This window comes from Malaclemys terrapin, chromosome 1 (assembly GCF_027887155.1).
Source record: "Malaclemys terrapin pileata isolate rMalTer1 chromosome 1, rMalTer1.hap1, whole genome shotgun sequence".
In the NCBI taxonomy this organism is placed as follows: domain Eukaryota; kingdom Metazoa; phylum Chordata; order Testudines; family Emydidae; genus Malaclemys; species Malaclemys terrapin.
Window position 1 is genome coordinate 144302813 of NC_071505.1, and position 21730 is coordinate 144324542.

At 46.1% G+C, this 21730-nt stretch overlaps 1 long non-coding RNA gene across 1 annotated transcript; it reads right to left on the minus strand.

The window, feature by feature from the left end:
• Positions 1-9168: 9168 nt before the first annotated feature.
• On the minus strand, positions 9169-16552 carry LOC128830537 (uncharacterized). Its single transcript, XR_008443600.1, has 3 exons — positions 16498-16552; positions 15279-15331; positions 9169-10802 (listed from the first exon to the last, which is right to left on the minus strand). It is a non-coding gene; the product is annotated as an uncharacterized LOC128830537 (long non-coding RNA).
• Positions 16553-21730: the final 5178 nt, after the last annotated feature.

Consider the following 21730-nt stretch of genomic DNA (forward strand, 5'->3'; position numbering starts at 1 on the left):
CAGACAGGTATTATGTTTCTCTGAGTAGGTCACCAACATCTTGGCACAATAGGGACCATACACCGACCTCAGTATGAATAATATTCCCCACCTCTCTTCGCAGGTCAGCCCTATTCACACACAAAGAAATAGGAGTTGCCACATGTAACTCAGATGCATGGCTGGTAACAGGTTGGATTTCTGTATCTCACTTGAATCTGTCAAAGAGCTTGATTGGTCCAGAACACAGTAACTTGTCTTCCCAACACCAACCATTGTGAGCACCTGCACTCAGTGCTCTGCTAAACACACTGGCTCTTCACAGAACACAGAGTCATTCAACACAGGGTCAAATTAGAAGTTTCAGTCTTAATCCTGAAGATCCTCCATGGCATTCACCCAGCCTACCTAAGAGACCATCACAGCAGCCATGGCAACAACCTCCCTCAACAGCTGTATTCCTCGGGAACTATAGAACTGTCATCCATGAGAGGGAGAATTATGAAACCAGGTCCAGGATTCCTAGAGGAGATGAGAATGATCCAAAATCTGTGTAATAAATACTTCCCAATGGATGTTCTATGATTTTTGTCTCTTTTGGAAAAATGCTTTCAAAGTTCTCCAGAGTTTTACTCTTTAAAACTTTTTTTCCCATTCACTTTTTCCCTCTAAAATAATTTATTTGTTCCACAAATAAATAAAATCCTGAGCCCAAGCATGCCTAATTTATGCTGGAGTCTTTCTCTTAAAAATAAAATATTTCAAAGTTTAATAATAGTCTTTTAAACTGCATAGCTTCTTATTAACAATCCAAGGACAGGTTCTTCTTGTTTTTCTTACTCTAGTAGGTAAGATAGCCTCAGGACTCCAGGTAATTGATTAATTCCCACTTAACATGGCTATATTCAAATAGCTTCTACTATTAGTAACCCGTTATATAAAAAGGCTTTTGGAATCTATATTTATAATAGAGATGAATTGCTATGCCCATAACAGTGCAATGCAGGAATTCTATAAAATGCTTGCATTTAGAAACAAAACGTTTGCCATTAAACAACTCAAAGCTTGTACCATTTTAATCATTTGAGGAAAGGCCAAAGTAGAAATTAAAGTCCCAATTTTTCAGTGTTCAAGCATCAAAAGAAAGAAAGCCAAGACAGAGCAATATTTAGCCTTTATTCTTTCCTCTATCAACGCTGTTCTCTCTCATTAAGCACTTCCTGAAACTATAATTCTCTAAATTCCTATACAGAATCATACTATAGCTCTCTTTACTGCTAAGCTATTTATCATAACATCCCTTTTGTCATGTTTTGGAGAATTAAACATCAATACCATAACCTGCCTGCATACTTAACATTCTACTATCTACACATAGCGTCTATGTCATCATAGATAAACAGCAACTCTTTTTTTTTCAATTAACTAACTCTTTAATACCTTAGCTGATAAGCAAGTTTTCTCTGGGTTTGGGAAGGCTGTTCTTTGACATCTTAATACTATACAAAGTTTTGTGTATACCTTGCAGGGAGGAAGATGTTGGCGCGACTGAAAACCCTTTTTGTGACAACAAAAGACTGCTTTACATTTAGTTCTTCTGGTGCGGTGGTGTTTTGAAAATCTGTTCCATCATCTAGTGGTCTCTTGTTACCTTGTGTTTCTTTGTGTCCTGCTGCTCAGGTCTCAGTAGAGTGCATATTTCATCATCCTCCACATCCACATCTTGTGTTCATAGTGAGTGTAGGTATTTGCAGTTTGGATGTAATATGTGCCCTTCCACTGCTATGTTATATGAATGAGGATTTATTGTTCAACACGTGTAGCTTGGTTCCAAGTGCAAGATTTGTTCTGAGGAAATAGTTTGATCCTGACAGTGTCTCCATTCGTAGTTCTGGGAGGTCTTTAGCTTGTTGACTGTACTAGGCTTTGGCCTTTGTTTTGTTTCTTTTTTGTCTATTACTCCTTATACCACTGCTGGTTGTAGTAACACTGAGTCTAAAAGCACCAAGATAAACATGGTCTTGCCATCAGGCATTGAACGGGGCTGCTATTAATGCCTTCTGTGGGAATGTCTCTCCAGTCAAGGATGGGTTGCCATGTATTTTCTTTACTTTTCTTGTCTGCAAGCTTTGGCATAGTGATTTCTCTTGCCACGATTATTCCCCCCATATGAAGGGCATTTTCCATGATCCGGTTTTTCTCCACATGGGTCTTCCTTTACATTTTGTTGATCTCTTCTGCTTTGTAATTGAGCATTTTCGCACAAATGTTGGTATATGTTTCCTTGTATTTTCATCCTTTCCTTGTGCTACTTGGTGAATTATCTTTGTGTCCACGCTACTTATGCCCTGCATTTGGGTGTGTTGGTGTTCACTAGCTTTGCACACATTTATAGTTCTTGGCAGAGTTAGTGTGGATTCTCTGAGCTTTTTCATTTCAGCTCTTGCATCTTTCATCCCTCTTATTAATCTATTAGTTCAGCTTTTAAGATAAGATAATGGCATGAGCCAGCCATTTTGTATGCTTAAGCAATATATCGACCTATTGTTTCTCCAGATTTTTTATTACGCTTGTTGCAAAGTTATCTTTCATATATATTTTTATGGGTTGAAAGTGCTTTTCCTGTGTCTGACAGATATCCTAAGTTCCTGCAATATCTTTGGGACGTGTTACTGTGTCTCTATATCAGGAATTGTATGTAATTCCCTGGAGAAGGGTGAACAATGGAGGGTGAGTAGGAAAATTCACTCATTTCCAGAGAGGTACCAGCACCTGGAAAGGCTCTCATATACTGATTCCAACTGGATTTCCCAGAGACCAACAGATAAAGAAAGCACTTCTGGAAAAATAGCCTGAGTTTAAATTGACTCAGGGACTTCTTTCTGATCCAGCAAACCATCTGTCCCAGGGGGACCTCAATCCTTTCTGTGAATGGTTTCAAGGACTGATACATGCCAGTGCCCATGTTGGAGGTGGAATGATTCCTGATAAGCTTATTAGCATGCATGTAGGGTCTTTTATTGTTTTGGATATGTTTTCTCTATAATGTTTTCACCACGTGCTTGCTTATAAAGGCCTGTGTGATAACTTCTGGCAATTAGCTTGTTCATAGCCTCTGAAGAGAAAGCCAAGTTCAGATGCTGGCCATTTAGTCAGTGTGGCTTAATGGGAATAACAAAGTGTAGGCAGGGACTGCCCAGCCTGGATAAACCCAGGTCAGGAGAGAGAGAGACTTGGGTCTCTACCCAAGAGTGGTGATGGCTGTAGTAGGCTTTGGCCTTAGTTTTGCTTCCTTTTTCTCTATTACTCCTTATACTAGTACTGGTGTAAGCAGAGTCTGAATGAGCTCTCCCCTGACATCTAATGATGAGCTGTGGGAAAAGACTTCAGAAGCTAATCTCATTTGTATGGACACACCCACCCTGTCTAGGTGCTCAGCAGGATGGGATTGCTTGCCCAGATGATCATTTGTGTCTGGTGTTGGATCCCCAGACTCCTTGTTATTGGGGCAGGAGTAAAAAAGGGTTGTTATCCTTGTTGTGTGAACCAAGGGCAGCAGAACTGTACCTGGCATACCCTGATGGAGGGACTCACCCTCAACAGAACGACAGTCGCTAGACAGGGGACATGGGTTCCAAAGCCCAATGAGTTGAGAGAGGGTGATGACAGAGACTTGTACCTGGTGGTGTGGGCCCTGTTTAAGGGTCCTAGGCACTATTTGACCCTTTCTCTCTCTGTGGTATAATAAAAAAGTTAATTTAGATGCAATTGAGAGTCTTGTTACACATTGCAGAGCTGAAATCACTGATACTTAGGTATTAGACCTGCTTTGGGACAGTGTCTCTATTGCAAGAAACTGCCCAGTGTGCACCAGCAGTGAGGCTCCCCCAGTAAAAGCTGAAAGCTTTGTTAAGTGTCTGTATGTGTGTGGGGGGTGGCTGAAGACATCTTGGCAAGTAGCCAGCCGGGCATCTGGTGCAGAGGTGCAGCAAGCGGCCATTGGGGTGATGAGCAAGTGCCTGAGCAGTGGAGCATGTAAGGTGCCTCTTTAACCCCCCTTGAGTGCTGTGTGCTGAGATTACCTCTGAGTCCATTTTCCCTGCCAGTTTGGGAATCCAGAACCCTGCCTTGTTCAGCCAAACATGCTAACCTGCTGCAACACAGACCCAGGTCTTGTCCACACCGCCAGTGCTGCAGTCTTTAACCAAAAACTGCTCAGCAGGTCACCTATCTCCAGCACCCAGACACCCAGCTCCCTGTGGGATCCAAACCCCAAATAAATCCATTTTACTCTGCATAAAACTCATACAGGGTAAACTCATAAACTGTCCGCTCCCTATAACACTAATAGAGAAATATGCACAGCTGATTGATCCTCCACGTATTAATTACTTACTCTGGGTTTACTAATAAATAAAAATCATTTTATTAAGTATAAAAAGTAGGATTTAAGTGGTTCAAAGTAATAACAGACAGAACAAAGTAAGTTACCAAGAAAAATAAAACAAAACACACAAGTATAAGCGTAATACATTAAGAAACTGATTACAGGTAAATCTCACCCTCAGAGATGTTTCAATAAGCTTCTTTCACAGACTAGACTCCTTCCCAGTCTGGGCCCAATCCTTTCCCCTGGGACAGTCCTTGTTTGTTCCAGCAGGCATCTTTGGTGAAAAACAGGGCCTTTTTCATGACTGGCACCCCCCTTGTCCTGCTCCACCCCCTTTAATAGCTTTGGTACAAGGTAGGAATCCTTTGTCTCTCTGGGTCCCCACTCCTCTTCCTAAATGGAAAAGCACCAGGTTTAAGATGGATTCCAGCAGGGCCGATGCTACCATTAAGGCAAACTAGGTGGTTGCCTAGGGCGCCAAGATTTGAGGGCGCCAAAAAGTGGTGCCCCCAATTTTTTTACAGCATTCCTACACCTCCTCCCCTAGTGCGTGGTCGCCGCTCCACTTCTCCCGCCTCCCAGGCTTGCTGTGCCAATCATCTGCTTGGCACCGCAAGCCTGGGAGGGGAGGAGAATTAGAGCGGGGGCGGTGTGCTCGGGGAGGAGACGGAGCAGAGGTGAGCTGGGATGGGGAGCCGTCACACGGCTCCGAGGGGGGAGGGGCTTCCGTGGGGGGGCGCCTCACGGCTGACAGGGGGGGCGGGGAACTGCCGGAGGGCTGGGGGGGAGGGCACAAGGTGGAAGTTTCACCTAGGGTGTGAAACTTCCTTGCACCGGCCCTGGATTCCAGTGTCGGGTGACATGGTCACATGTCACTGTAAGACCTCATTTTTCATTATCCACGGGCTGGCCTACATGTACACAGGCAGGCTTGCTGGGAAACAGAGCCATTTACAGTCAATTGTCCTAGTCAATGGGAGCCATCAAGATTCTACACCACCATTAATAGCCCACACTTTGCATAATTACAATAGGACCTCAGAGTAATACTTCATATTTCTAGTTTCGGATGCAAAAATGATACATTCATACAAATAGAATGAATATATTCAGTAGATTATAAGCTTTGTAATGCTACCTTACAAGAGACCTTTTGCATAAAGCATCTTCCAGTTGCATCATATTCACACTTATAAACATATTTCCATAAAACATATGGAGTGCAACATCACCCCCCACCTCCACACAGGGTGGGAGGTGATCTCTGTGATGAACCTCTGAACTCTGGGACTGCACTGGCCAAGACAGCAACTGTGAGTGGGGTACAGAGAAGGGATGGGCACCTTAAAGGGACTTTGGGTTGTTAGACTTAAGAACCTGAGGGGAAAAGGACACTGCCCAACTTACTTGGGGGTGGGTCTTTTGCTCATGGTTTGTGTTTATGAACCCTAGTTGCAGTGTTTTCCTAAATTAATGTTGAGTTCATTAAAAGTTTTTGCTACATTGTGCTTGCGAGAGTGGAAGTATTGCCTCTTAGAGGCATCCAGGGGGTGGTGTGTAATTGTCCAAGGTCACTGGGTTAGGGCTCGAGCTGGTTTTGTGTTGTACTGTTGAAAGGAACCCCTAGATACTGAACCCAGCCCTTGTTGCTGCTGGCTTCACCTGGCAGAAGGGTTACACTGGTATAAGGAACTGGGAGTTTAGTGTGGGTGCCCTTGCTGGACCCCAGAGGGGAAATATAGGTGCAGTTGTCCTAAACTGTGACACTGATTCTAGGAATTTACATGGATCCTCTCGGTCCATTGTGATCTAAAGAAAGCCAAGCTGCTAAACACATCGCCTTTCATGTCCCTCTGCTCAGGAACAGGGGACTGGTATGCTGTTAGGATTATTGTTTTCTCTTGGACAAACTGGAGAACATCCAGGGAAGAGCAACAAATGATGACAGGTCTAGAAAACATGGCCTATGAGGGACGATTGAAAAAATTGGGCATGTTTAGCCTGGACAAGAGAAGAGTGAGAGGGGTTTTCAAGTACATAAACAGTTTTCAAGTACATAAAAGGTTGTTACAAGGAGGAGGGAAGTAAATTGTTCTCGTTAACCTCGGAGGTAGAACAAGAGGCAATGAGCTTAAATTGCAGCAAGGGAGGTTTAGGTTGGACATTAGGAAAAACTTCCTAACTGTCAGGGTGGTTAGGCACTGGAATAAATTGTCTAGGGATGTTGTGAAATCTACATCCTGGAGATTTTTAAGAACTGGTTGGACACATACCTTTCAGGGATGGTCTATATAGTGCTTGGTCAGGACCTTGAGTGCAGTGGAATGGATTAGAGGACCTCTTGAGGTCCCTTCCAGTCCTCTGATTCAATAATTCTTTGTTGTTGTTATTGCATGATTGGATGGGTTTATTTGGTTTAAAATTATTTGTTTCTGGTTGCACAGACCTGCAGCTGCTGACTTGTTTCTGATGCCATGTTCAGTGTTCAAGCACTTCACAAGAGAGAGCCAAGACAATGCAACATAGGAGCTTTATTCCGTCCTCCAGACACACACTGTTCTGCCTCATCAAGCAACTCCTGGAAGCAGAGTTTTCTAAATTCCTGGAAATTACTTTGTGCGTGATCACACTATAGCATCCCCTGACCCATGGAAAAATTATTTATCATAACACCCAGTGGCAAGGGGGCCACCTCCCCTCTGGAGGGGAAGCTGTATGGAGCCCCTTCATCCATGGCAGGACTCGCAGCAGGACCTCCCACCCTTAGCAGCAGCAGAGATGGGGATCCCTTCTCCCCACTTGGAGAGTCAGGAGTGGCAGCTGACTCCCTCCCCTTCCCTCCCCCCAGTACTTATCTTCACAGGTGAGGTATATCTGCTTGGATGGGTAGGTGACCAGGCCTGATTCACTCCTCTGCCACACAGTGTTCTCAGACTCGGTGGTGTTGGCGGGGACCCCCAGAACGATGCATATGAGAGTGAAAATCCCATGGGGATGAGTGAAACAGTTCACACCTCTCAGAAATGTTGTTTCAGGCTCTCTGCAGACCCAGGCAGACACCACTAGTATCAGTTACACTTGGGTCAGATTTTCAAAGTGTTAATTTGCTCGAAATTTACATTTTTTAAGTGAAAGCTGAGATTCTGCCCTCATCATGTGACTCCAGGAGCTGGGGCTCTAGGCACAGCTCTATAGTGCTTATGCTTTAATCTGGCCAGGCTGCTTGGAATACTTTGCATAGAGAACAACTATATATTTGTTTCGCAGTGAACTCCAAATCCAACCCATCCACCTTAGGAAATACAAGCGCACTACACAGGGCCACTGTCATCACAAAGGGACAGGGGATTGCCTGGGCGGTCACCTTGGTGATTGTGGTTGGTAACAGTTGAATGGCTTGTGGGGATGTATAGTCTCTATGTTGAGTGGCTGTGGAGATGTATGTGATTAGACAAAATTCTGCATGCAGTTGCATGGCTTTACTGTCTGTTTTATGGTTTTGGTAGTTTTGAGATGGATATTTGTCCTGAGTTACCCTAACTGTAACAAAGGTTTTTTTCTCATGTGTTTGAATCAATATGTGATTCCATGCTATTATTTTCACAGAGACCCTTTTTCAACTAGAGGGCCTATATCCAGGAAAGCAACAACTGGGAAGAGGACCCAGGGGATCAATGTAGATAACCAGCTGCATCATGAGTTTCCCGTGCAGTGCATTGTGTTAGCCCCTTTTGCCACAGAGCTCGTGTTCAGTTAAGACACAACTTGATCAGTCTGTACCTCCTTGGAGTGAAGATGTCTGATCAAAGGCAGAATGAGATCCAAAAGAGGTGGAGGGAATTGAAGTTAAAAAAAAATCAAATTGAAAATATGATGTAACTTTTTAACACTGAGAATAATTAGCCACTAGGCTGTTGAATGTTACCAAGGGATGTGATTAATCATCACTTAGAGTCTTCAAACAGAGTCTGTCTGTCTTTCGAAAAGATATGGTATAGTTCAGTGTTTCTCCGGGGGGGCCACCAAGGCCGATGGTTGCAAGGCATAGAAAATACAAACTAAAGCAAATAAATTCTTGTTCCCCACTCACCCTTACACTCTGCCAACCTCTCAAATCACACACAAATTCTGTGAGTATATCAGTGTTATCATTGACTAATAATAGTAAATAATGTTTACTATTTCTTTCATAAATGTGAGAGGTTGCAGAGAATTTTGACATTGAAGAAGTTGTCTCCCACCTGCAAAGCTGAGAAACACTGATCGAATTCAACCACGTGTTATAGGAATGGCTGGGAGAAATCCGGTGACCTCTGTCACACAGAAGGTCAGACCAGAGGAACATAATGGCCTCTTCCATTCTTAAACTCTATGAATCTATTACAAGGGTCCCTTCTTGATAACATCCATCTACACATTAGAGTTCAGTTAGATGATCTTTCCATACGCCACTCTGCTGCACATTCTATTGCAATGGGATGCCCCATAAGACATGGGGGATATGAGGCCGTCCTGCTCCTGCTCTTCACCTGACCCAGCTCCACCCATGGGACTGACCCTTGTGAGCCACCCACACAAAGATTTCTGGGGGACCAGGAAGAGGGGGCATCGTGAAGCAGAGTCACAGCTCCCCTCCAGCTGTGCCATCCCCAGAGGAAACGTGTTGGCGCTGAGTTCCTTCTGCTCTGAAAAGCTAAGTCCAGTCTGGATCAAGGCAGTTACTACACAGGAAGGAGCTGTCCTGTGGCCTGAACCTTTACTGGCTATCGGAACAGGAGACCATTAGCCCAAGTTTCACTGCAAATCATTTTATTGGAGCAGGTTAACAATAAATCACTCAGAGAAGCTAGCGGACTTGAAACCCTTCAACCCTTTCTTGGACGCCGACATGAGCATGTTGGGATGGAAGAGGTAGGAAACACAGCGGCTTTGTGGAGCCACCTCCATGCTGGAGCTTACTCCTGGATCGATGCCCTGGGTTGGTGCTATGAGCAGTGTGCTCTGGTGCACCTCATGCTCAGTTCTTCTTCTCCGATCCTAGATGGTGATCAGTTCGATCAACCTTGACATGGCACGTTAAGGCGCAGATCACAAGCACTGTGTGAGATCTCTTAGCCAGTGGCACACCATGATTTTTTCCCTGTTGGTGGGTGCTGATACTAGGAGGTGCTGGAAGTTCCTATCTCCACAAAGAACATGATCCCCTCCCCATCCCCTTTCCCACCCCACATGAAGCTGTAGAAACTGGAAATCTCACACTTTCTTTAGATTGTGGTGATCGAGGTTTGCTGAAGATCTGTTTGGTTGATTCCTTCTGTTTCATCCATGTGGACATTCCTTTCAATCTGTCTCGGGGTGTCATGGAGATAATGGGGCAGGATAGTCCCAAGGTTGGCTCAAACACTTCTGGGGGACCCTCTATGATCATAGAATCATAGAAATGTAGAGCTCAGGGAACTCCAGAGGTTGTCTTATCCCGGGAGAAGGGATTGAAAGGAAAATAAATGACAGAGAAAGGCCAGCAGATCCCTGAATAAGCCTCCTAGTTAGAGCTGTGTGAAGGGTCTGGGAGGGGAGGGAACACCCCAGAGGAAGCTGCTGATCAGGGAGAGCATGAAGGAGACTGGGGGGGTGAAGTTCTAGACAAAGTTCTGGCGTGGCCTTGGGGGACAAACAGCAGGATACCAGGCTATGAAGCACAGCACAGGATGAGTGGCGGTTTCCCAAATTCACTGATTCTATGGTGTGTGGAGCAATGAAGTGCAAACATGGGCAGAGCTCTAACTGTAGGGGCTCAGCCGATCAATGGCACCCCAGAATGGCAGGCTCTGCAGCCCATCAGAACTAGCGCCAGCCGGCTCTCAGGGGACGCAGAAATGAAAGCTTGTCATTTAAATTGATCGATTCATAGTTTAGAAGCTGTTCATCTTTCCGGGCAACATAATTCAAGCCGCTTCCATCCTCATGTTCACACAATAGCCAGGCACCGCTCTGCACCTTATGGGAAGACACTCGGTCATTGAAAGATCCCTTGCTCAGACTGGTTGCTTCTGTTACCACCCTGATCTCCCCTTGATAGTTGGCATGTTCATACAGAGTGATCTTGGGATTCTTCAGGTTTTCAGTGATCAGCTTGAGAGAAGTGATCTTGTCATTCATATCTTCACCAACAAAGCTGTATTCACCTTCCTCAAACACCAGGAACTTGCCTGAATAATTAGGATGCTCATAGGCCACCCAGGGTTGGCCAGTGACCTTTACAGAGGAGACACAGTGGGCCCAGTCTGCGGGCTTCAAGTCAGCGATGTCAGAAGTGAATTCTTTGGATTTACCTTGGAAGTTTGCATGCTCATAAATGATGATCCCATTCATTTTGGTGGGTGTGGCAGGATCTTTGCGATTGGTTCTTGGAGCAGAAGCAGTGACTGAGAAGCTATGAAGAGAGAACAGAGAGTCACAGCTTGGGAGGTAGCCCCTACTCAGTGGAGACTCTCTGTGCTGGGATGAAAAATCAGGAAATTAGCATAATTTGAAACAACAGATAAATACACAAACCATAGAACAAAATGAGTGGGAGCATGGGCAAATGTATAGAGGGAATGGGCAAACTTCTTCCTCAAACGTTTAGCCAGCGGGAATAAGAGTAGGGTCTTTTCCCCCACCAGCTTACTCCAGGGTCTATTGCCTGCTCCCAACCTGCAACTCCACAGCCTATGAAGAATTGCAGTCTGCGTCAATGGAAATGTTTTGTTTTGATAAAATTGAATTTTTTCTCTCCAATTTTGACTGTTTAATATATTATTTTTATATTATTTTATTTTCTATTGAATTAGGGTAGAATATTTTAAAATTATAATATAAAATAAAAGCAATAAAAGTGGTAACTGCTACTGTGTTTGGTAGCTGGTATCATATAATTATAACAGGGTGGCTTGTCCTACTGGATGCAGTGGTCCCCAAGGAAAGGACAATACTTCAGGGAAGAGGGGCTGTGCCCAGCTTAAGCCTGGGGGGAGGATTTCTTTTGTTTGTTTTGAGAAATTTGTTAAGTTAATAATGCTAATAAAAAGACAGAGTCCCCAAAAGGGTTGTGTTGAAAGAGAGACTGTGTGGAGTTTGCTGAAGGAGCCCAGAAAAAGGGGAAAACAAGGCACTGCAGAGGCACTCCTGGCCACAAGCAGGTGCTGGGGTGGCAGTTAGCCCCTTTCTATAATATAATTAAAATTAATATATAATACATTTCAAATTGGAGATCAAACAGCTGCAAAACTGTGGCAACCAAAGTGTTGCAAAGACCTGTGCCTCAGCTGGAGCATTCTGGGCACCACGTTTCAGGAAAGATGTAGACAAATTCGAAAAAGTCCAGAGAAGAGCAACAAAAATTATCACAGGTCTAGAAACGTGACCTATGAGGGAAGATAGAAAAAATTGGGTTTGTTTAGTCTGGAGAAGGGAAAACGGAGGGGAGACATGATAACAGCTTTCAAGGACATACAAGGTTGTTTCAAGGAGGAGAGTGAAAAATTGTTCTTATTAACCGCTAAGGAGAAGACAAGAAGCAATGGGCTTAAATTGCAGGAAGGGAGGTTTAGGTTGGACATTAGGAAAAGCTTCCTAACTGTCAGGATGGTTAATTACCTGGGGAAGTTGTGGATTCAACCGTCACCCAAGGTTTTTAAGAACAGGTTAGACAAACACTGGTCAGGAATGGTCTAGTTATCACTTAATCCTGACTTGAGTGCAGGGGACTGGACTAGATGACCTATTGAGATCCCTTCCAGTCCTACACTTCTATGATTCCAGTAAGACTGAACCAGAATTTTTACAGCTCACTGAAAAGCTTTGTTTCAAATTTCATCAAAACCAACACATTCCTGCAGAATGCGTTGATTTCAATGAATCAGCATTTTCTAACAGAAAATTTTTCTTTCCAAATACTTTTTGACCAGCTCTCATCTCTGTAAAGTTCTCAGAGCATGAAGCAAATGTCTCCTCCAGTGCAGAGAAGCTCACAGGTCACAACCCAGTAAATAGCCTTAGTGCAAACACATCTGGCTTACTAAATATTTCTCACCCACGATATACAATATATACATGGATGAAATAAGTACTAAGCAAGTACATGGTGAGCACCATAGCAGCAGCTCCTGTGACTCTTGTTCTGTGGGGTGGCTGGGCTTGGCTCCCCATTCAGTGCATTGTGACTTCTGGGGATGCCGTACTGCTCAGGTTGGGCCCAGTGCACCCCTTGCCGTATTTTTGTGTGTGGCATTGTGACCTTGCACATGGGGCTCAGCCCCACTCCCTGAAATTTGGCCTGACCGGTCCCCCTTTATCATGACAGAGGGGTGGCTGGGTCAAAGGAGAGCAGCACGGCAACCCCAGAGCAGGAAGCCAAGCCCAGTCAGGCCCATGGGACCGTAGTTACAGGAGCCTGTGAAGGGCTGTATTCCCCACACTTGCCCTGAGAGGTCCAATCAACCAGTTAAGCATGAGCAGGGGAGAGATTTAGGCTGTGAAGGGGCCACTAACTGGAAGCAGGCTCAGCTGAACAGGAACAAGAGGGGCCTGTATAAAGCCGGGAAACAGAGAGCAGAAATAGGGCTGCAGGGAAGCAGGCTGCAATCACCCCCTGGGAGAAGGAAGGTGTGTTTGGGAATGCAGGGGAGTAGTCTGCCGTCGGTCCCTGAGAGGAGGGAGCTTGGGCTGGCAAACCCAGAGGGATGGGGAGATAGAAGATAGAGCTGTGAAGTAGGAAGGAGTTCAGGGACACAGCAACATGGTCTGGGAGTGAGCAGGCCACCGTTGCTAGAGATAGGGTCCCTGGACTGGAACCTGGAGTAGAAGGTGGCCTGGGTTCCCCTACCAGCCACTGAGGATGTGGCATAGGCCAGGCAAAGGACAATCGACTGCCTTAGATCATTTGCCCTGGAAGGGGAAACAAGCAAGTGACCTGGCTGGAGAGCCAAGTCAAGAAAAGGGAACACCCTGAGTTGCAGAGGGTATGACTGGACAATGAGAAAGACACCACCAGAAGAGGCCACAACGCCTGGCCAGACCTAATCCCCAGAGCGACCAGGAGGAGGCACTTTTTGCGGTGAGTGAACCCTGAGACAGAGCCACTGCTGTGAGGTGAATGGGACAGGCTCTGCAACCCCACAGGGCAACCCCACCTCCCTGCGGCAGGACTGGACCCTTCCACCCTCAGGCCTCCCACACCACCCTTTGGTACATTCTGGTGAACCAATTTGGGGTCACAGTGCACAGGTTGAGAAAAGCTTCTCCACATGGAGACAAGAGGGAGAGAGTGAGCGAGCACATAAATCAAGTTCAGCGTTTGCATCCAGACTTTGAGCACTGGATATAAATTGACAGAAAATGCCTGTGAGTTCTGAGCAAATTGTTGAGGAGCAAGAGGTGGAGAGGCCATCTCAGGGCTCCTCCCACCGGGGACTGGGAAGGGGAGGCAGAGCAAATCCAAATATCCACAAGACTTTTCCTCCTTCAGACTGAGGTTTTGGATGAGGAAAAAGAGACACTGTCCACCTCCCATCCCTGATATCCCGCATGCTGGGGATGAGGGAGGAGTGTACCCTTAACAGATACCCCCTGCTGCTATCTCTTCCCCTCTGGGATTTTGGGAAAGAGTTGGCTTGGAAAGGATGGGAAAGCAGGGAGAAAGGGGACTAAAGAGAGAGGACACCACACAGATAGGAGGAGGAGAGAAGGGCTATGGGCAAGGGGGGAGAGCTAGAGAGAGAAGATGAGAGAAAGGGAAGGAATGTTAGAGAATCGAGAAAGAGAGACAGGGCCATGATGAAAGCAAGGAGCGAAAGAAGAATGGATTTTGAGCCTGCAGAGTCTAGTGCACGGAGCACTTACAATGCTCGACTCTGAGCCGGTGGTACACAGCCACCGTACCAGACATCCAGAAGGAACTAGTGTGCCACAGGACTTAGAGAAACACCCTGCAGTGGGGTTGGTTACCATAGTTTGGAGCCAGTCCTGCAGACATGTAAGCAGCTGCGCAACTTTACTCACACAGATAGTTCCACTGGCTGCCTAGGGGCACATGGTGCTTTGGTGTAAAGTGTTTGCATTTACTGGGCCAGATTCACCACCGGTGAAACGCAATCTTACATACAAAATAGAAGGATTTATACTGATTTATTCTGACATAAATTAGCAATGTTCCCTATGGATAGGAACTCTGAGGGGCACCAGGTTATAGCTGTATAAAGCCGACATAATTCTAATGTTGTGTGATGAAAGGGAGCCGAAGATCCCAGAAGTAGATGGTCGTGGCAGAGAATGGGGCCTGGCCAGGGTCTCCATTGTACATAGAGCTGATTGGGCATTTTCTATTGAAATGATTTTTGGACAATTTCTAAAAAATCTAAATTTTCAATGGGAAATTTTCAATTTTGCTGAATTTTGGGGGAAAATCAAAAGAAAATATTTCATTTCCGGGCTATTCAACAGTACACCGCTTCCGCCTAGAGTGCCTTAATGGTTCATGGGAGTCATAGTTCAGGTGCTTTGTGCCCCCATTCTCAACTATTACCTGGACCCTTCCCCAAACTACATTCCCATGATGCACTGTGGTCTCTCTTCTGACAGAGCCACATGGCACGTCACGGAGATGTATTCTTGGCAGCAAGCCTGCCCCAGAGGGAAGAATGAAAGCATGAGGTACCCCAAACTACCTGTCCCATGAGGCAATAAGCAAATGCAGTTCAATGTGAAACTGACTTGAAACAAAATGTTTCAACATTTACTAAACAAATTCTTTTGTGAAAATTTTTGATATTTTTCCAATTTGGGACATAAACAAATGTCAAATTATTACAATTTCCTATGAGCCAAATTCCTATTTTGTCTCAGCTACAATCATGCAGTATGTACTCACCTCCTGTAGTGTGTGCTCTTCTGCCTCCTCCTACTGGCCCCAATTCAGAAAACCTGTGAAGATTAGACTGTTACAAAGCTGCAAGAATATGGATTTAAGAGCCTAACTTCAGGCACTCAACTGAAATTTTTCATGATAACTTCTGTGCCTTAGTTTCCCCATCTGTACAAGAGGAATATTAATACTTCCCTTGTTCTTCTTCGTGATGATTAAATACTTAAGGATTGTAAAGCAAAGCTAAAAATCACCGGAGTTCACATAAAAACCTCCAGTGGCCAATGCCCCCTCTCTCTCCCACCCCACCCCCATCTTATTGAAACAATTGGCCGTTGAAAATGTTTCAGTGTTGATGTGCACAAAGCCCAGAACAAGCAGGTTGCTCTTCTTCTTCTTCTTTTTCAACAGAAGAACTAAAGATCACAAACATGAATTTCTCCTACTGTGAGCATTTCTTGCCTATAACATACTGTTATGCTGGAGGTTGGGTGGCTCCCACCAAGCGTGTCTGACCTACAGGCAGTCACACACCTCATTGAAGCTATGGGCATGGCACCCAGCTTTCATTCAGGCTAAATAACATAGCAGTTAAATACTCATTTGTTTAATGACCACTGAAAAAATGGAAGCCACCACCCAAAGACTAGACTGGATGCAAACACAAGGGCTGGGGATTGATTTGTGAGGAGCTGTGTGTGTGTGTGTAAGTCAGAAGCAGCCACAAAGCAGGGAAAGAGAGTTTTTCTTCATTCCTGTAGTATCTGCCACCTCTTCCTACATTTTCTCCCCTTCCTATAGTATTTGGTGTGGTCTCCCTCTGTCAGAACTTGTGCTATCTGAAACCACCTTCCCTAAATACAGGAGGTGCATTCTCACGCCTGGTGGTAAGCAGTAACATCTCCTCCCTAGTATCAGAGGGGTAGGCGTGTTAGTCTGAATCTGTAAAAAGCAACAGAGGGTCCTGTGGCACCTTTAAGACTAACAGAAGTATTGGGAGCATAAGCTTTCATGGGTAACCCACGAAAGCTTATGCTCCCAATACTTCTGTTAGTCTTAAAGGTGCCACAGGACCCTCTGTATCTCCTCCCTACAAAATCATCTCAGGGGATGTGGTGAGCTCATGTGAACTGTGCATACTAAACCCACAAACACTCTGTCATTCTTCTCTAGGTACTTTCATCAACTTCCTAGACAAAGCATAATAACAAATAACGATTTATACCTTGGCTTCTGGCTTCAGCTTCTGACACTTGGGAGCTCTCAATGCACCTTCCTATCCAACTGCTGCTGCAGACAGGAGATACCCTCTCCAACCGGCTTTATACCTGAACATCGGCTGCTCACTATCACAATATTACATAGCTGCCCAATAGGAGTTCACCACTTGTGCTATCTATGTCAAGAAGCAACTCAGTGCCCCAGGATAATGCCATAAATGGTAACAACAATGTCGTTGAAGCATTTCTTTTGAAATAATTTTTCTGCAGAAAAGGATCTGGGGATTAAAGTAAATGAAAAGCTGGATATGAGTCAACCCTTGTTGCCAAAATAGGAGCGTTGCCAGCAGATTGAGGGAAGTGATTATTCTCCTCTATTCGGCACTGGTGAGGCCACATCTGGAGTATTGCATCCAGTTTTGGTCCCCCCACTACAGAAGGGATGTGGACAAATTGGAGAGAGTCCAGCGGAGAGCAATGAAAATGATTAGGGGCCTGGGGCACATGACTTACGAGGAGAGGCTGAGGGACCTGGGATTATTTAGTCAGCAGAAGAGAAGAGTGAGGGGGGATATGATAGCAGCCTTCAACTACCTGAAGGGGGGTTCCAAAGAGGCTGGAGCTCGGCTGTTCTCAATGGTGGCAGATGACAGAACAAGAAGCAATGGTCTCAAGTTGCAGGGGGGAGGTCTAGGTTGGATATTAGGAAACACTGTATCACTAGGAGGGTGGTGAAGCACTGGAATGGGTTACGTGGGGAGGTGGTGGAATCGCCATCCTTAGAGATTTTTAAGGCCTGATTTGACAAAGCCCTGGCTGGGATGACTTAGTTGGCGTTGGTCCTGCTTTGAGCAGGGGATTGGACTTGATGACGTCCTGAGGTCTCTTCCAATTCTAATCTTTTATGATTCTATGAAGTATTACTCCTGTGTGGTGTGCTGGAATTGGTATTTGCAATGTTCCAAAAAATCCCTGTGATTCCATAAGCAGCTGTTACAACTGATGGCAGCCAGGGGCGGCAGGTTTGTATAATTTTTGGTGGTGCCCAGAACGGGTTCAAGTCCCGCCCGCCCCACACACCTGCCTAAGGCTCTGGGAGGGAGTTTGGGTGCAGGAGGGGTTTGGGGTGCAGACTCTGGGAGAGAGTTTGGGTGAGGGCTCTGGGAGGGAGTTTGCATACTGGGTGCAGGCTGAGGAGTTTGGGTGTGGGAGGGGGTTTGGGGTGCTAGGTGCGGGCTTTGGGAGGAGGTTTGGGTGCTGGGTGGAGGCTCTGGGCTGGGACAGAAGGTTGGGAGGTGGGAGGGGTTGCGGGGCGTGGGGCTGGGTGCAGGATGAAGAGTTTGGGGTGCAGCAAGCAGGATGCCCTGGTGCTGGGGCAGGGGGCCAGAGAGGAGGCCTCCCCCAAGCCCTCTTCCTGCTGGCAGCAGCGAGCTCCGGGAGGGGCTCTCCCCCCCAGCACAACACTCACCCAAGCCCCCCCAGGCTGCTATTCAGGAGGTCCAGCCGGGATAAGCCCATCCCCCCTCGGAGTCAACTCAGAATCGCCTGCTGGGGAGAGACCCAGCCCCAAACATTGGTGGAGCCAGGCCCCCAGGCCCTTAATATTCCTGGAGCCCAAGCACCATGGGCTCATATAACTCTCAGTCCCTGGTGGCAGCAGCTTCAAGATGGCAAAAGCTCTTTTGACTGAGAAGAAATGTACTGGTCGTGGGGTGAGACTGGAATCAATGGGCATTTGACAGACATTCATGGACTGAAGAGAAAATAGCAAAGTACCTAGCAGTGTGCTTGGATGGTGATGCCAGAGCATTTTACCAGGATTCAGTATGGAGTGTGGATGTTACAGACAGTTACGCAAACACTTATCCAAGTGCTATGAGGAAGGATTGGCTTTTTTGGAAAACAGAAAGAATGGCCAGCAAGGAGGAGGCAGAGAGGGGAACCACTGCATAGCTATTCGTGTGCATTGAGGAGACTCTTAAATAGGCCTTTCCCTGCCCCACCCTGACTGAGAAGTGGCTTGAGTGAAACAGAACCTTCTGGGCTGAATCACGAACTGGGAATGCACAGAGGGGTCTATGCCTGGTTGGAAGCTGTGAGAGAATACTGTGTGAAAAGCCAGTTTATAAACTGTTTAACAGGGGGACTTCATAACCTGCTGGTGAAGGAAGATAACATCCTAGATCAACCTCTGAAGCAGATTACATGCAGAGTTCAAAATGTGGAAGCAGAAATTGGGGGTTCCTTAAAGATATCAGCTGCTAATTCCCAGCCTTGTGGTGACTCCTTTGCACCTGATGCAGCACTTCAAGCAATGATTGCTACTGTCACAGTTTAAGGGTTAACTGCACTTTTGTCCCCCATCTCGCTCCCTTCATTACAAGTTCATGTCACATTTCACTTCAGGAAGAACAACCTGGCACCGTTCATCTGTTTCTGTATGTAGTAGGGGTGGTCCAACCACAGCTCAAGAGCCACATGCAGCTCTTTTACAGTGAAATTGCAGCTTGCCGCCGCCCCCACCCCCCAGCCCATTCTCCACCTAACAGACTGAGGGAGGGAAGCTCGCGGCTTCTGCCCTGGGATGGGCAGGTGGGGTTAGGATCTTCTGCCCAGCGGGGAGTGAGGTTTCAGGGCTTCAGCCCTGTAGGGCACGCCTGCCAGGGCTCAGGGCTTCTGCGGGAGTAGGGCTGAAGCCCCAAGCTCCGGCAGGCACACCTGGCTCTCAAACTTCTCAAGATTATTGTATGTGGCCTGGAGGATTGGTACGTTTGGGCACCCTTGGTATATAGCTTACACCTTTGATCTCTAGCCTCCTGAAAAGCTAAGACCCATCAATTGCCTCTTCTCTGGGGACAAAGCTTCAAAGTATGAGTTTTTACATAGGAGTTGTTGGGGAATTTCCATTAACCACCCCTCAGGGAGTCCTCAAGGAACCCACTCAGTAAGCCAGGACCCTGAAAACACATTTCCCACTTATTGTCACAGAAGTCCATGCAAGTCAGGCTCATTTCAATATTTCAAGTCCTTGTGCTATAATTACTATAAGGTGGGTGCACAACTGGTTGAAAGACCATTCTCAAAGAGTAATTATGAATTAATTTGCTGTCAAACTGGGAGGGCACATCTAGTGGGGTCCTGCAGGGGTCAGTCATGGGTCTGGTACTATTCAATATTTTCACTACTGACTTGGATAATGGAGTGTATGCTTATAAAATTTGAAGACAACACCAAGCTGGGAGGGGTTGCAAACACTTTGGAGGACAGGATTAGAATTCAAAACGACTTTGATAAATTGGAGAATTGGTCTGAATTCAACAAGATGAAATTCAATAAAGTTAAGTGCAAAGTGCTTCACTTAGGAAGGACAAATCAGATGCACAACTACAAAATGAGGAATAACTAGCTAGAAGGTCATACTGCTGAAAAGGATCTGAGCTTATAGTGAATCACTAATTGAAGATGAGTCGACAATGGAATGCATTTGCAAAAAAGGCTCATACAAATCTGGGGTGTATTTACAGGACAGTCTTATGTAAGACATGGGAGATCATTTCCCCACTCTACTCGGCACAGGTGAGGCCTCAGGTGGAGTACAATGTTCAGTTCTGGGCACCACACTTTAGGAAAGAGGCGAACAAATTAGAGACCAGATGAGAGCAACAAAAATTATGAAAGGTTTAGAAAACCTGAGTTATGAGGAAAGGTTTAAACAACTGGGTATGTTTAGTCTCGAGAAAAGAAGAGTGAGGGGGGCCTGCTACACATAGGCTTCCTGCTTCCAATATGGTAAGGGCTGTTTAAAGAGGTCATTGACCCATTGTTCTCCATGTGCAGTGGAGGTCAGATAAGAAATAGTGGGTTTAATCTGCTGCAGGGGAGATTCAGGTTCCATATTAGGAAAAACTTTCTACCTAGAAGGGTAGTTTAAGCTCTGGAACAGGCTTCCGAGGGAGGTTGTGGAATCCCCATCACTGGAGGTTTTTAAGAAGAGGTTGGACAAACACCTGTTGGGAATCCTCTAGGTTTATGTGATCCTGCCCCAGAGCTAGGGGCTGGACTTAGTGACTTCTCCCTTTCATCCCTACATTTCTACGATTCTGTGCATCCCAGGTCTCACATCTGTAACAGTAAACTGGTGAAAAAAATGAAGCTGGCCCAGGGGCAAGCTCTTTGCAGGTGTCCCTTAGGTCAGATGAGAGAGGCTGTTTCCTGTGTGGTCCCAGGCCAGATGACATCTGCAGGCGAGGCAAAGGCAAATGCCATTGTAGGGAATTGCCCAATCAGAGAGAAGCCACACAAGGGAAACTAGCAATTGTTGATGCAGTAGGGTCACCATCATCAACTATGAGAAAGGCCCATGAGTACAGCTGCCCACATTCCTGTTACTATGTGTCTGGAAATATTGATGGTTGGAAAACCACAGTGGTGTTGTGTTTGGACCTGAAATGACTCTGAACAATGGAGAACACTCACTGCTTTAGAATCCTTTCCATTTCTGCCAGATGTTCCCCCCATCTTCAGTTCTCAAAACTTGGGTTAGATAATTTACTCCCCTCTGAAACATTCTTGCTGAATGAGTGTGAAAGGCATTCTGCAGAGCTGACACAGTCCACAGAGTGTCACTCAGGCAGTTTTTACTCAGTCCTCAGGTGCCTCTTTAATCTGATCGTACCCAGACACCAAATCAAAACGACTGAACTATTTTGCTTCTGATATTTTATCCTGTATGTCTGCTGTGTGGGGAAGTGAGTAGACATCTTGAAATAGTCTGTGAATTCAGTCAGAGCATAGCCTCAAGTCTCCTTTGGGCTTTTTCACAATTACAACTGGTGAAGCGCAAGTTAACGTAGCTTACTACATCAGGACATCCTCCAGCAGGCTACTTAGTTTTTCTTTCACTGCTACCTTATGCCAGGGGCTAGTGGGTGAGGGTTCCCCAGGGAGGGGAGACCCAGATCTATGGAGTACTGCCAGGGGGCAGCACCCCAGTAATAGGGGCACTGGGTCCTGGGAGGGACACAGGTGCCAGCAGAGGACAAGGCGGATCACCGGCCTGCAGAGGGCGCTCCAGAGGCTGGTGAGCTAATTCCCTGGGCGACCAGCAGGAGGCGCCGCAGGGGTGAGTCTGGCTCCTCTACAGCCACCCCTTGAAACGTGCTGCCCCAAGCACATGCTTGGAACGCTGTTGCCTAGAGCCAGCCCTGCTTCTAGTGCTAGATTCAAGGAGCTCAACCT